Source organism: Piliocolobus tephrosceles, chromosome 4 (assembly GCF_002776525.5).
Source record: "Piliocolobus tephrosceles isolate RC106 chromosome 4, ASM277652v3, whole genome shotgun sequence".
Classification (NCBI taxonomy): domain Eukaryota; kingdom Metazoa; phylum Chordata; class Mammalia; order Primates; family Cercopithecidae; genus Piliocolobus; species Piliocolobus tephrosceles.
Window position 1 is genome coordinate 93,207,920 of NC_045437.1, and position 12,987 is coordinate 93,220,906.

The 12,987-nt window shown below is 38.3% G+C and overlaps 1 long non-coding RNA gene across 1 annotated transcript in view; it reads left to right on the forward strand.

The window, feature by feature from the left end:
* The first annotated feature begins 3,426 nt into the window (after positions 1-3,426).
* Positions 3,427-12,987, forward strand: part of LOC111542696 — a 70,206-nt gene continuing 60,645 nt past the window's right edge. Inside the window, exon 1 of the long non-coding RNA XR_002731634.1 lies at positions 3,427-3,574. This is a non-coding gene — a long non-coding RNA (uncharacterized LOC111542696). The remainder of the gene's footprint in view (positions 3,575-12,987) is intronic.

Below are 12,987 nucleotides of genomic sequence, written 5' to 3' on the forward strand. Positions count from 1 at the left end.
GATTTTTGCACATTGATTTTGTATCCTGAGACTTTGCTGAAGTTGCTTATCAGCTTAAGGAGATTCTGGCCTGAGATGATGGGGTTTTCTAAGTATACAATCATGTCACCTGCAAACAGAGACAATCTGACTTTCTCTCTTCCTATTTGAATACCTTTATTGCTTTCTCTTGCCTGATTGCCCTGGCCAGAACTTCCAACACTATGTTGAATAGGAGTGGTGAGAGAGGACATCCTTGTCTTGTACTGGTTTTCAAAGGGAATGCTTCCAGGTTTTGCCCATTCAGTATGATATTGGCTGTAGGTTTGTCATAAATAGCTCTTTATTATTTTGAGATACTTTCCATTGATATCTAGTTTATGAGAGTTTTTAGCATGAAAGGCTGTTGAATTTTGTTGAAGGCCTTTTCTGCATCTATTGAGATAATCATGTGGATTTTGTCATTGGTTCTGTTTATGTGATGGATTACGTTTATTGATTTGTGTATATTGAGCCAGCCCTGCATCCCAGGGATGAAGCTGACTTGATTGTGGTGGATAAGCTATTTGATGTGCTGCTGGATTCGGTTTGCCAGTATTTTATTGAGGATTTTTGCATCGATGTTCATCAGGGATATTGGCCTGAAATTTTCTGTTTTTGTTGTTTCTCTGCCAGGTTTTGGTATCAGGATGATACTGGCCTCATAAAGTGAGTTAAGGAGGAGTCTCTCTTTTTCTATTGTTTGGAATACTTTCTGAAGTACCAACTCCTCTTTGTACCTCTGGTAGAATTTGGCTGTGAATCTCTCTGTTCCTGGACTCTTTTTGGTTGGTAGGCTGTTAATTGCTGTCTCAATTTCAGAACTTGTTATTGGTCTATTCAGGGATTTGACTTCTTCCTAGTTTAGTCTTGGGAGGGTATATGTTTTCAGGAATTTATCTATCTGTTCTATATTTTCTAGTTTATATGCTTGGAGGTGTTTACCGTATTGTCTGATGGTAGTTTGTATTTCTGTGGAATCGGTGGTGATATCTTCTTTATCATTTTTTATTGCATCTATTTGATTTTTCTCTCTTTTATTCTTTATTAGTCTGTGGCTAGCAGTCTATCTATTTTGTTAATCTTTTAAAAAAAACAGCTCCTGGATTCACTGATTTTTGTTTTGAAGGGTTTTTCATGTCTCTATCTCCTTCAGTTTTGCTCTGATCTTAGTTATTTCTTGTCTTCTGTTTGTTTTTGAGTTTGTTTGCTTTTGCTTCTCTGGTTCTTTTAATTGTAATGTTAGGGTGTTGATTTTAGATCTTTCCTGCTTTCTCTTGTGGGCTTTTAGTGTTGTAAATTTTCCTCTACACACTGCTTTAAATGTGTCCCAGAGATTCTGGTAAGTTGTGTCTTTGTTCCCATTGGTTTCAAAGAACTTATTTATTTCTGACTTAATTTCATTATTTACACAGTAGTCATTCAAGAGCAGGTTGTTCAGTTTTTATGTAATTGTGTGGTTTTGAGTGCGTTTCTGACTACTGACTCCCAGTTTGATTGCACGGTGGTCTGAGAGACTGTTGGTTAAGATTTTGTTTCTTTTACATTTGCTGAGGAGTGTTTTACTTTCAACTATGTGGTCAATTTTGGAATCAGTGCAATGTGGTGATGAGAACAATGTATATTCTGTTGGTTTGGCATGGAGAGTTCTGTAGATGTCTATTAGGTCGGCTTGTTCCAGAGCTGAGTTCAAGTCCTGGATATTTTTGTTAATTTTGTGTTTCTTTAAACTGTCTAATATTGACAGTAGGGTGTTCAAGTCTCCCACTATTATTGTGTGGGAGTCTAAGTCTCTTTGTAGGTCTTTAAGAACTTGCTTTATGAATCTGGGTGCTCCTGTATTTGTTGCATATATATTTAAGATAGTTAGCTTTTCTTGTTGCTTTGATCCCTTTACCATTATGTAATGCCCTTCTTTGTCTCTTTTGATCTTTGTTGGTTTAAAGTCTGTTTTATCAGAGACTAGGATTGCGACCCCTGCTTTTTCTTTTGCCTCCCATGTGCTCGGTCAATATTCATCCCTCCCTTTATTTTGAGCCTGTGTGTGTCTTTGCACATAAGATGGGGTCTCCCGAATACAGCACACAGATGGCCTTGACTCTTCAACCGGTTTGCTTGTCTGTGTCTTTTAACTGGGGCATCTAGCTCATTTACATTTAAGGTTAATATTGTTATGTGTGCATTTGATCCTGTCATTATGATGCTAACTGGTTATTTTGCCGGTTAGTTGATGCAGTTTCTTGATAGTGTCTATGGTCTTTACAATTTGGTATGTTTTTGCAGTGGGCTGGTACTGGCTGTTCCTTTCCATGTTTAGTGCTTCCTTCAGGAGCTCCTGTAAGGCAGGCCTGGTGGTGACAAAATCTCTCAACATTTGCTTATCCATAAAGGATTTTATTTTTCTTTCACTTATTAAGCTTAGTTTGGCTGAATATGAAATTCTGGGTTGAAAATTGTTTTCTTTAAGAATGTTGAATATTGGCCCCCACTCTCTTCTGGCTTGTAGGGTTTCTGCCCAGAGATCCACTGTTAGTCTGATGGGTTTCCCTTTGTGGGTAACCTAACCTTTCTCTCTGGCTGCCCTTAATGTTTTTTCCTTCATTTCAACCTTTGTGAATCTGATAAGTATGTGTCTTGGGGTTGCTCTTCTCGAAGAGTATCTTTGTGGTGTTCTCTGTATTTTCTGAATTTGAATGTTGGCCTGCCTTGCTAGGTTGGGGAAGTTCTCCTGGATAATACCCTGAAGAGTGTTTTCCAACTTGGTTCCATTCTTCCTGTCACTTTCAGGTACACCGATCGAACATAGATTTGATCTTTCACATAGAACCATATTTCTTGGAGGCTTTGTTCATTTCACTCTTTTTTCTCTAATCTTATCTTCTTGCTTTATTTCATTGAGTTGATCTTCAATCTCTGATATCCTTTCGTCTGCTTGATCAATTCGGCTATTGATACTTGTGCATGCTTCATGAAGTTCTCGTGCTGTGTTTTCAGCTTCATCAGGTCATTTATGTTCTTCTTCTAGTTAGCAATACATCGAACCATTTTTCGAGGTTTTTAGCTTCCTCTCATTGGGTTAGAACATGCTCCTTTAGCTCTGGGGAGTTTGTTATTACCCACCTTCTGAAGCCTACTTCTGTCAATTTGTCAAACTCATTCTCTGTCCAGTTTTTTCCCTTGCTGGAGAGGAGTTGTGATCCTTCAGGGGAGAGGAGGCATTCTGGTTTTTGGAATTTTTAGCCTTTTTGCACTGGTTTCTCCCCATCTTCACAGATTTATCTACCTTTGGTCTTTGATGTTGGTTACCTTTGGATGGGGTCTCTGAGTAGAAGTCCTTTTTGTGGATGCTGATACTTTTCCTTTCTGTTTATTAGCTTTCCTTCTAACAGTCAGGCCCCTCTGCTGCAGGTCTGCTAGAGTTTGCTGGAGTTCACTCCAGACCCTGTTTGCCTGGGTATCACCAGCGGACCCTGCAAAACAACAAAGATTGCTGCCTCTGGAAGCTTTGTCCCAGAGGGACACTCACCAGATGCCAGGCAGAGCTCTCCTGTATGAAGTGACTGTTGGCCCTTACTGGGAGGTGTCTCCCAGTTAGGATACATGGGGGTCAGGGACCCACTTGAGGAGGCAGTCTGTCCCTTATCATAACCCAAACACTGTGCTGGGATGTCCACTGTTCTCTTCAGAGCTTTCAGGCAGGGATGTTTAAGTCTGCTGAAGCTGTGCCCACCGCCACCCCTTCCCACAGATGCTCTGTCCCAGAGAGATGGGGCTTTTATCTATAAGTCCCTGGCTGCTTTTCTTTTAGAAATGCCCTGCCCAGAGAGGAGGAGTATAGAGAGGCAGTCTGAGCTGCCTTGCTGAGCTGCAGTGGGCTCTGCCCAGTCCGAACTTCCCTTCCCGGTGGCTTTGTTTACACTGTGAGGGTAAAACCACCTACTCAAGCCTCAGCAATGGCAGATATCTCTCTCCCCACCAAGCTTGAGTGTCCCAGTTCAAGCTCAGACTGCTGTGCTGGTAGTGAGAATTTCAAACCAGTGGATCTTAGCTTGCTGGGATCCATAGGGGTAGTACCTGCTGAGCCAGACCACTTTGGCTCCCTTGCTTCAGCCCTCTTTCCAGGGGAGTGAACGATTCTGTCTCACTAGCATTCCAGATGCCACTGGGGTATGAACAAAAACTCCTGCACCTAGTTCAGTGTCTGCCCAAATGGCCTCCTAGTTTTGTGCTTGAAACCCAGGGCCCTGGTAGCATAGCACCAGAGGGAATCTCCTGGTCTGCTGGTTAGGAAGACCATGGGAAAAGCACAGTATCTGGGCCGGAGTGTACTGTTCCTCCCAGTACAGTCTCTCACAGCTTCCCTTTGATAGGGGAGAGAATCCCCTGACCCCTTGCGCTTCCAGGGTAAGGTGATGCCCCACCCTGCTTCAACTCACCCTCTGTGGGCTGCACCCACTGTCCAACCAGTCCCAGTAAGATGAACTGGGTGGCTCAGTTTTAAATGCAGAAATCACCTGCCTTCTGTGTCAATCTCGCTGGGAGCTGCAGACCAGAGCTGTTCCTATTCGGCCATCTTTTGGATGCCTTTTCATTCTTTCTCTTACTTTATTGGTCTGCAAGGACTTCCAAACTGTTGAATGTAAGTGGTGAGAGTGAGCATGCTTGTCTTGTGCTAGATTCTAGAGGAAAGGGTTCCAGTTTTTCACCATTGAGTATAATGTTAGCTGTGAGTTTCTTACATATCATCTTTACTGTGTTGAATTACTGTTATTCCATAGCTAGTTTGTTGAGTGTTTTTATCATGAAAGAACATCATGAAAAATTTTGTCAAATGACTTCCTTCATCTGACGACATGATTATGTAATTTTCTGTCCCTCATTCTGTTAATGTAGTCTATCACATTTATTGGTTTGTGAGTGTTGAATCATCCTTCTATCCCAGGAGTAAGTCTCACTTCATCATGGTGAGTGATCCTTTTAATGTGTAGTTGAATTTTGTTTGCTACTATTGTGTTGAGACTTTTGCACTGATGTTAGCAAAGATATCGTCTGGTGGCTTTCTTTTCTTATGATGTCTTTGCCTGGCTTTGGTATCAGAACCATGCTGGCCTCATAAATAGGTCTGAAAATATTCCTTCCTCTTTAATTTTTTGTAAAAGTTTGTGGAGAATTGACATTAGTTATTCTTTAAACATTTGGTTAAATTCAGTAGTGAAGCCATCAGGTCTTGGGCTTTTTTTTTTTTTTTTTTTTTTTTATGGGAGACTATGGATTTCTCATAACTCATTATTGGTTTGTTCAGATTTCCTATTTCTTTATGATTCAGTGTTTGGAGGTTGTATGTGTCTAGGAATTTAACCATTCTAAGTTATCTAATTGTTTGGCATATAATTGTTCTTATGATCCTTTGTATTTTTGTAGTATCAGTTATAATATCTCCTCTTTCATTTCTGGTTTCATTTATTTGAATATTTTCTCTCTTTCTCTTGGTTAGTCTAGCTAAAGGTTTGTAAATTTTGTCTTCTCAAAAAAAAAAAAAAAAAACCCAACTTCCATTTGTGTTGATCTTTTGTATTATCTTTCTAAGTTCTATTTTATTTATTTCTGCTCTGGTATGTTTTATTTCTTTCCTTTTCATAACATTGAGATTACTTTGTTCTTCTTTTTCTATTTCCTTGGGGCACAACATTGTTGTTGTTGTTTGTTTGTTTGTTTGTTTTTTTGCTACCTTTCTTCTTTTATGATATAGGCATTTATTGCTATGAAGTTTCCTCTTACAACTGCTTTTGCTGGATTCCGTACATTTTCTCATGTTGTATTCCTATTTTTGTTTGTCTCAAGATGTTTTTAAATTTCTCTTTTAATTTCTTTGTTGATTCATTGGTTGTTCAGGAACGTGTTGTTTCATTTCATATATTCATGAGTTTTCCTAGATTCCTTCTGCTATTCATTTATACTTTTATTGTGATGAGAAAGATACTTGATATGGTTTTAATCTTAAATTTGCTAAGACTTGTCTTGTGGCCTAACATATTACCTATCCTGGAGAATGTTCTGTGTGCACTTGAGAAAAATGTGTATTCTGTTGCTGTTGGATGGAATGTTCTGTATATGCCTGTTAGGTCTTTTAGTCTAAAGTGTTGTTCAAGTCCAATGTTTCCACATGTCCATTACTAAAAGTGTTGTACTGAAGTCTCATATTATTACTGTATTGCAATCTATATCCCTCTAAATAGTCTTAATATTTGTTTTATATATTTAGGTGCTCCACTGTTGGGTGCATATGCATATATATTTATAATTGTCTAATCTTCTTGATGAAATCACCAGTTTATCATTACATAACATCCTTCTTTGTCTTTTTTTACAGTTTTTAACTTAAAGTTTATTTAGTCTGACATACGTATTGATATTCCTAGAAAACAAAAATTCTTTTGGCAGCATATAATTGGGTCATGGTTTTCTTTATCCATTTATTCGCTCTATGTCTTTTTATTGGAGAATCTAATCCATTTACATTCAAGGTAATTATTTATAGGTAAGGACTTATTATTACTGTAATTTTGTTAATTGTTTTCTGGTTGTTTTGTAGATATTTTGTTTCTTTTTTTCTCTCTTGCTGTCTTTGTTTGTGGCTTGATGGTTTTCTGTAGTAATATGTTTTGAATCTTTTTTTATTTTTGTTTTGTTTGTCTTCTATATATTTTTGCTTTTTGGTTACCATAAGGCTTACATACAACATCTTATAACAGTTTATTTCAAGATGACAACAACTTAAATTTGATTGCACACAACAGCCTTACACTTTTACTCCCCCGTCGCTCCATCTTATGTTTTGGATGTCTGAATTTACAGCTAGATGAATTTTAAAGTTAATTTTCTCCCCTGGCTCTCCCTTTATGAGTACCTGGTTGTAAACTTAGTGCCAGATGTCTCCTGAGATACCTCAGATTTCACAGTAGAAAATTAGTCTAAGTGTTACTCCTTTGTTGTATTTCTTGGGACCCACTGATTTTTTTTTCCTGCCCCTTTGACAAACATTTTATTGACTCAAATTAGCTATTCATGAAAGAAGCACTGCCCTGTCTATTTAGGGATCACTTCAGGAATTTTACATTCCAACACCAGGGCTATCTAAACAACGAAGATAAGAAATGTGTTTTTGAGAGGTAAGGCTGACTGCCCTGGTGAATTAGTCTTGGTTTTATGGTTTGAAACTATGCTCTGTTAGTGTTCTAACTAAGAAAGCAAAAACAGTTGGTGCAGACACGAACTAGTAAAAGGAACCTTTCCATATTTTCCCTTTGTAGTATTCAGAACTACTTCATAACATGAAAAAGTGCCAAAAACATACTTACTTGGCTACATTATGCTAATATGCCTAAGTGGTCTCTTTTTACTAGTTTAATCTACATTAGCTATAAGTTCAAACAGAGTTCCTCATCTAAACCATAAAACAGAGAAAATAACTTAAGTGACCTTTTCCTCAATTTTCTCAAAGATGGTACATAACTAGGACCTCTCTAGCTTCAGATAAGAGACATTTGTTCATTACATAGTATGGATGTTGTAGTTATTAGGGCTTAATTCTCTCAAAACTGGCTGAAAATGGTTGATTGACATTCAAGTCTACCACTGGATATATAGGATATAAATTATTGCCAACAAAAGGATAAAGATCGAAAGCCTTCTGTAGTGAAAATAGTCAAACCATAGTCAAACAAAAAATCAAGATAATGCTTTCTTCAACTCAAGTTTTTTTCTGTCTTAGACATCAAAGTTCATTTTGTTTTAAGATATAATTTATATACAGTAAAATTCACTGTGTTTATGTGTACAATTCAATGAATTTTGACAAATTTATACAGTCAGGTAACAATCACCAAAGTCAAGATATAGATTTATTTCCTCATGACCCTTTGTAGGAGTCAATCTGCCTTCTCCACTTCCAGACACTGGCAACCACTGATCAAATTTCTGTCCCATGGTTTTTTCTTTTCCAAATATCATATAAATTGAATCATTCAATATGTATTCTTCTGAGTCTGGCTTCTTTCTCTTAGCATAATGCTTCTTAGATTCATCCATGCTGTTGTGTGTATCTGTAGTTCTTTCCTTTTTATTGCTGTATAGATATAACGATTTACCTATTCACCTGATAGACATTTTGGGTTGTTTCCAACTTTAAGCATTTATGAATAAGATTGCTTAAACATTCAAATGCAGGTTTTTATGTGGACATAGGCTTTTAGTTCTCTAGGGTAAATACCTTCCTGTAACCTTCACTTTATAGACTGCCAAACATTTCCCCAATGTGGAAATCCCACCAGCAATATATAAACATTCAAGTTGGTTTCCATTCTGTTCAGCATTTGGCACTGTCAGATTTTTTTTTTTTTTAATTTTGAGCCATTCCAATAGGTGTGTCAAGATATCTCATTTCTCTTTCATGTTTTAATAATTAGGTTTATAAAATCAGTTATGAAAAACATCAAATAATTGAAGGTGTATCAGACATCAAAAAGATGTTTCTGCTGTTTTGTCATCATTGAGTCTTGGCTCTTCACCATGTTTTCCTGTCCATGTTGGACCACTGAACTATCATTAATCCTAAATTACAAGTATGCAGTACCCAAACATACATGGCTTCTGTGTGCACAGGAACCTGCTTTCTAGTTTGCTTGGGACCTTGCTATCATAGCATTTCTAATGGAATCGTTAGAAGAATTTTTGCTCCTTTTTTCACACAGTGGATCTGAGAAATACTTTGCTGATTACCTCTAAAACTGAAAGCTTGTAAATTATTTTGTGTAATCTTCCAAGCCACTCTCATGGAGAAAATTAGCTTTTGCCATAGTGAGAAGAGAATTACAGTTGTGGGAGCTACAGCACCAATTTTCTTTTCATCCTTGCTGAAGTTGGGCATCTTTCCTCTTGCCTTTATTTTGATTATTTGTTGGGCCTTGTGATCACTTGCTTTTGTTAGTCTTCCTCTTGCTGTTGCTAAATGTTAGGATGAATTAGGGACCTCATCCTTTTCATGTATTTGTAGTATGGGTGAATCTGAGCAAATGGGGCTCCAGTGCCTCTTCTCCAGCTTTGACTAGACCAAGAGCCTTCTCTGCTACACAAACATGGCAGGATCCTTCATAGATGTTCATTTGTACAAGTTTATTTGTTTTTGTTTTCTGCTGAGAATGACTTTGGCTTCCTTTTCTGCCTGGGTAATTCTTACTTCTTCTTCAAGATCAGACCAAATATTCCCTCCTCTATGATGTCAAATTCCCTAAGCCTTTTTTGTCATACCTGCTGAACCCTTTTCTTATTTTATTTTAAGTCCTATTACATTGCTCTGTGATAATCTGTTCACATTTCTATATCCTTCCTAGACTCTGAACTCCTCCCAGTCAAGAAGCACATGCTGATTGTTACTGACTTATCATAAAGTACACAATAAATACTTTTGACTAACTTTACATTTGCAATGTAGCTACATTTAAATGCAGAGGTTTTTTTTTTTTAACTTCAAAAAGGAATGATAGAAGAATTTGCTAAACAAGAAAGTTTGTTTAGTAAAAGCCATTTATGTATTAATATATTTAGGCAAAGTGGTAGTCATAAGATTTGATTGATCTCAATATTGGATTCCTCTCACCCTCACCTAATCAGTGTGATAATAAACCACATGTTATGGGAAAGAAAAGTCAAAGAATTAAAATAATTCTGTGACTGTTGTCTCCATTGTTAAACTGTGATATGTGTATAAGTAATTGCTTTAATCATGTCAGTAAAATATTAGGGCTGTGGGATTAAACAATTGTTTTGTATAAGTATGTCCCATGCAGTATTTGAGACATTCTTATAATAATAAAAAAGTTTGTTGTTTGTCTTAAGTTCAAGTTTAACTACATGCCCCTTCTTTTATATGACAACCGTAGCCGAAGGGAAACTTCCGCACTTCACAAAGCGGTAAGGACTAATAGGGAATGCAGACGGTGCTCTTGGAAGTCAGTTCAGAAACGTATAGTGAACAATGTGAGGCCATGATTCCTTAGACTGGTCAGTATACATCAGCTCAGCAGTGTGATTATCTTTGCCAGGGTAGAGTGCAAGACGAGAAAGTGAACTGAGATCAGAAAGAGAAGTGGGAGTGGTGAAGTCACTGAGCATATGGTCATTTGGGTTAAAGATGGCAGCATTTAAAGGTCTGTAACTACGGTAGATTAAAGATGGCCACAAATTCTTTGCTACTATTTTTAGTAGAGGTCTATTGCCTTCCCTTTGAATGTGGATGGGCTCTGTAACTGCTTTGACCAATGGAATAAAAGCAGAAGTGACACTGTGCCAGCTTTCTGAGCCCAGGCCCTACACATCTGTAGGTTTTCACTTTCTGTTTCTTAGAACGGTATTTTTGAGATCTCTGAGCCTCTATATAAGAAGTCCTGTTTTCCTGAGAATGCCATACTGGAGTAGCCACATGTAGGCACTTTGGGTTGACAGATCCAGCTAAGCCCAGACTTCCTGCTGTCACCATCAAGTGACATGAGAGAGAAGCTGTTGTGGACCATTCAGACCCACCTAAGAGTTGAATACCCCCAAGTGAGCTCCTTCAAGCCATGTAGAGAAAAAAAAACCCACCCAGCTGAGCCTGATCCTTCTCTGAATTTCTGGCCCATGACATCTGGAGATATAATAAAATGCTTGTCTGTTTAAGCTGCCAAGTTTTGTATGGCTTTGTAATATAGTAATAGGTAACCAGAAAGTGAATATAAACAGAAGGTTCCCTGACCACATGGTGACTTAAGAAAGAAGTACTTGCCATCATTTTAGTATGTAAACGTCTCCATTTGCTTGTTTGCCAAGACAATCTTGCTTCAAAAGAAATCTTATCCAGAACGCGATACATAATAGAGCTCAAAGTCACGCTGCCTGAGCTGAAGCATAGCTAGGAGTCCAGAGTCACATCTTCTCTGTTCTCTTGTCCTAAACTCCCCAGATGCCAGGAGATGTTCTGTAGCCCAGCTGAGAAAGATTGTGGGGTATGTCTGAGACCTAACCTAAGAGGCAGGGGAACCACAGTAAGATGTGCAAACCTGGGACTAGATGCAGAGAATGTTACCATGGCAAGCACAGCCAGAGTGTCAGCATCAGATAAAGCCCTGCTTAAATGTGCAGAGGAGATCAAGAAGTCAAGGTGAAAGCACCAACAGCTGAATGTGCTGTAACAAAGAAACTTTCTGAAGGTAGAGGGGAACCCTGAGAGAATGCAGCGAGAATCTGAGAACCCCCACGGGGAGTGTCATCAAGAATCCCAAAGGATAATGATGCAAGAAGAGGACTCTGACCTAAGCCACCCAGGGCCAAAAGACTATACTAATTCCTTTGTGAGGCAAGATGAAATAAGACCACACCTGGGTAATATATGCTGGAATTACTGATATTTATCTAACTTAATTGCCAAGTAAATCTGTTTCTAGTTTTACTCTGGCTCTTCTCAAATTAAGTCTTTTGTTTTCTGAATATTACACATAAGATCTCTGTGTAGATAATGTTGAATGGAATGTTGAACTGGGAATGGGTGGCCTCAAAAGATTATCTAGTTATGTTCTTGGTAACTAAAGAGAGACTAGGTTTGAGTGAGCAAGGCCTCTGTATAAAAGATACTAGTTAGATAACATACACCCAGGGAGAGACTTGTCCAGCTTGAGCATAACTACACACATGTGACATTTCAGAAAACTACTGGTTAATTTAAAGCGAGGCACACCTACATTATAAAGGTGTCATCCTGGCCAGGTGTGGTGGCTCACGCCTATAATCCTAGCACTTTAGGAGGCTAAGGCAGGTGGATCCCTTGAGCCCAGGAGTTCGAGACCAGCCTGGGCAACATGGTGAAACTGTGTCTCTACCAAAAATACAAAAAAAAAAAAAAAAAATTTAGCTGTATGTGGTGGTGCACACCTGTAATCCCAACTACTAGGGAGGCTGAGGCAGGAGAAGCGCTTGAGCCCGGGAGAGAAAGGTTGCAGGGAGCTGAGATCGTGCCACTGCACTCAAGCCTGGGCAACAGAGTGAGACTCCATCTCAAAAAAAAAAAAAAAAACTAATGGTATCATCCTATTTTAGAATTAAAACCTAGCATATTTTGTTCTGTATATACTTGAAAAATAATTTTATCTAATGAATATGTATGATGATCGTAATAATTATTTAGTCATATTACATGAACCTTCTTCCAAGGAAGTACAAAGCTTTTAAACAAGCCACTTCTAAAAACTGTCACATCCTACTGCATGCAACAACAATCAGAGAAGCCCTGACTTGGCATTTTAGTATATTAATAGGCTGAGTGAATTCCTAGCTTAACTGAGGTGGGCCCCTTGGAAGATCTTATGGGTGTTTTATTAGGAAACAAACCAAACATATAAAGGTTTGGTAATATCTGCACCCTGATATTATTCTCAATATACATCCACAGTCTACAAAGCTAAAGCTCCTTCAGAATCAATAATGCTGCATGCTGGAAAGCAGATCAGCACATAGCTCAAATTTATTCCCAATCCATAATGCTGACCACATAACAACAGAAAAACAGCCATGATAATGCTATCATGGCATGGTCAGTTGTTGTAACAATAGCTCAATGGCTTGATAGCCTCAGCAGTAAAATACCTAGGCATCCGAACTTAAAAAAAAAATCACGGCAATTTTTAGGGAGAGCAGCAAAAACGTATTTGTAACCATAAGACGCTGATTCATTTTCTTGCCTGTTAACCTTCCTACTGGAGCAATTGCTCCCCTGGCTGGATTGTTGGATGATGAAGTGATCAATTTCTGGACACCCAGCAAGTTGCTATATATTTGAAACTCTCCAATGCTGGAGTAGGCAGTTATTTTCACTTCCAGCTCAGCTTGGTATGTGTAACTGAACTCAAAGAACTTTCTATGGGAAGTGAGTGCTTTTGCCAA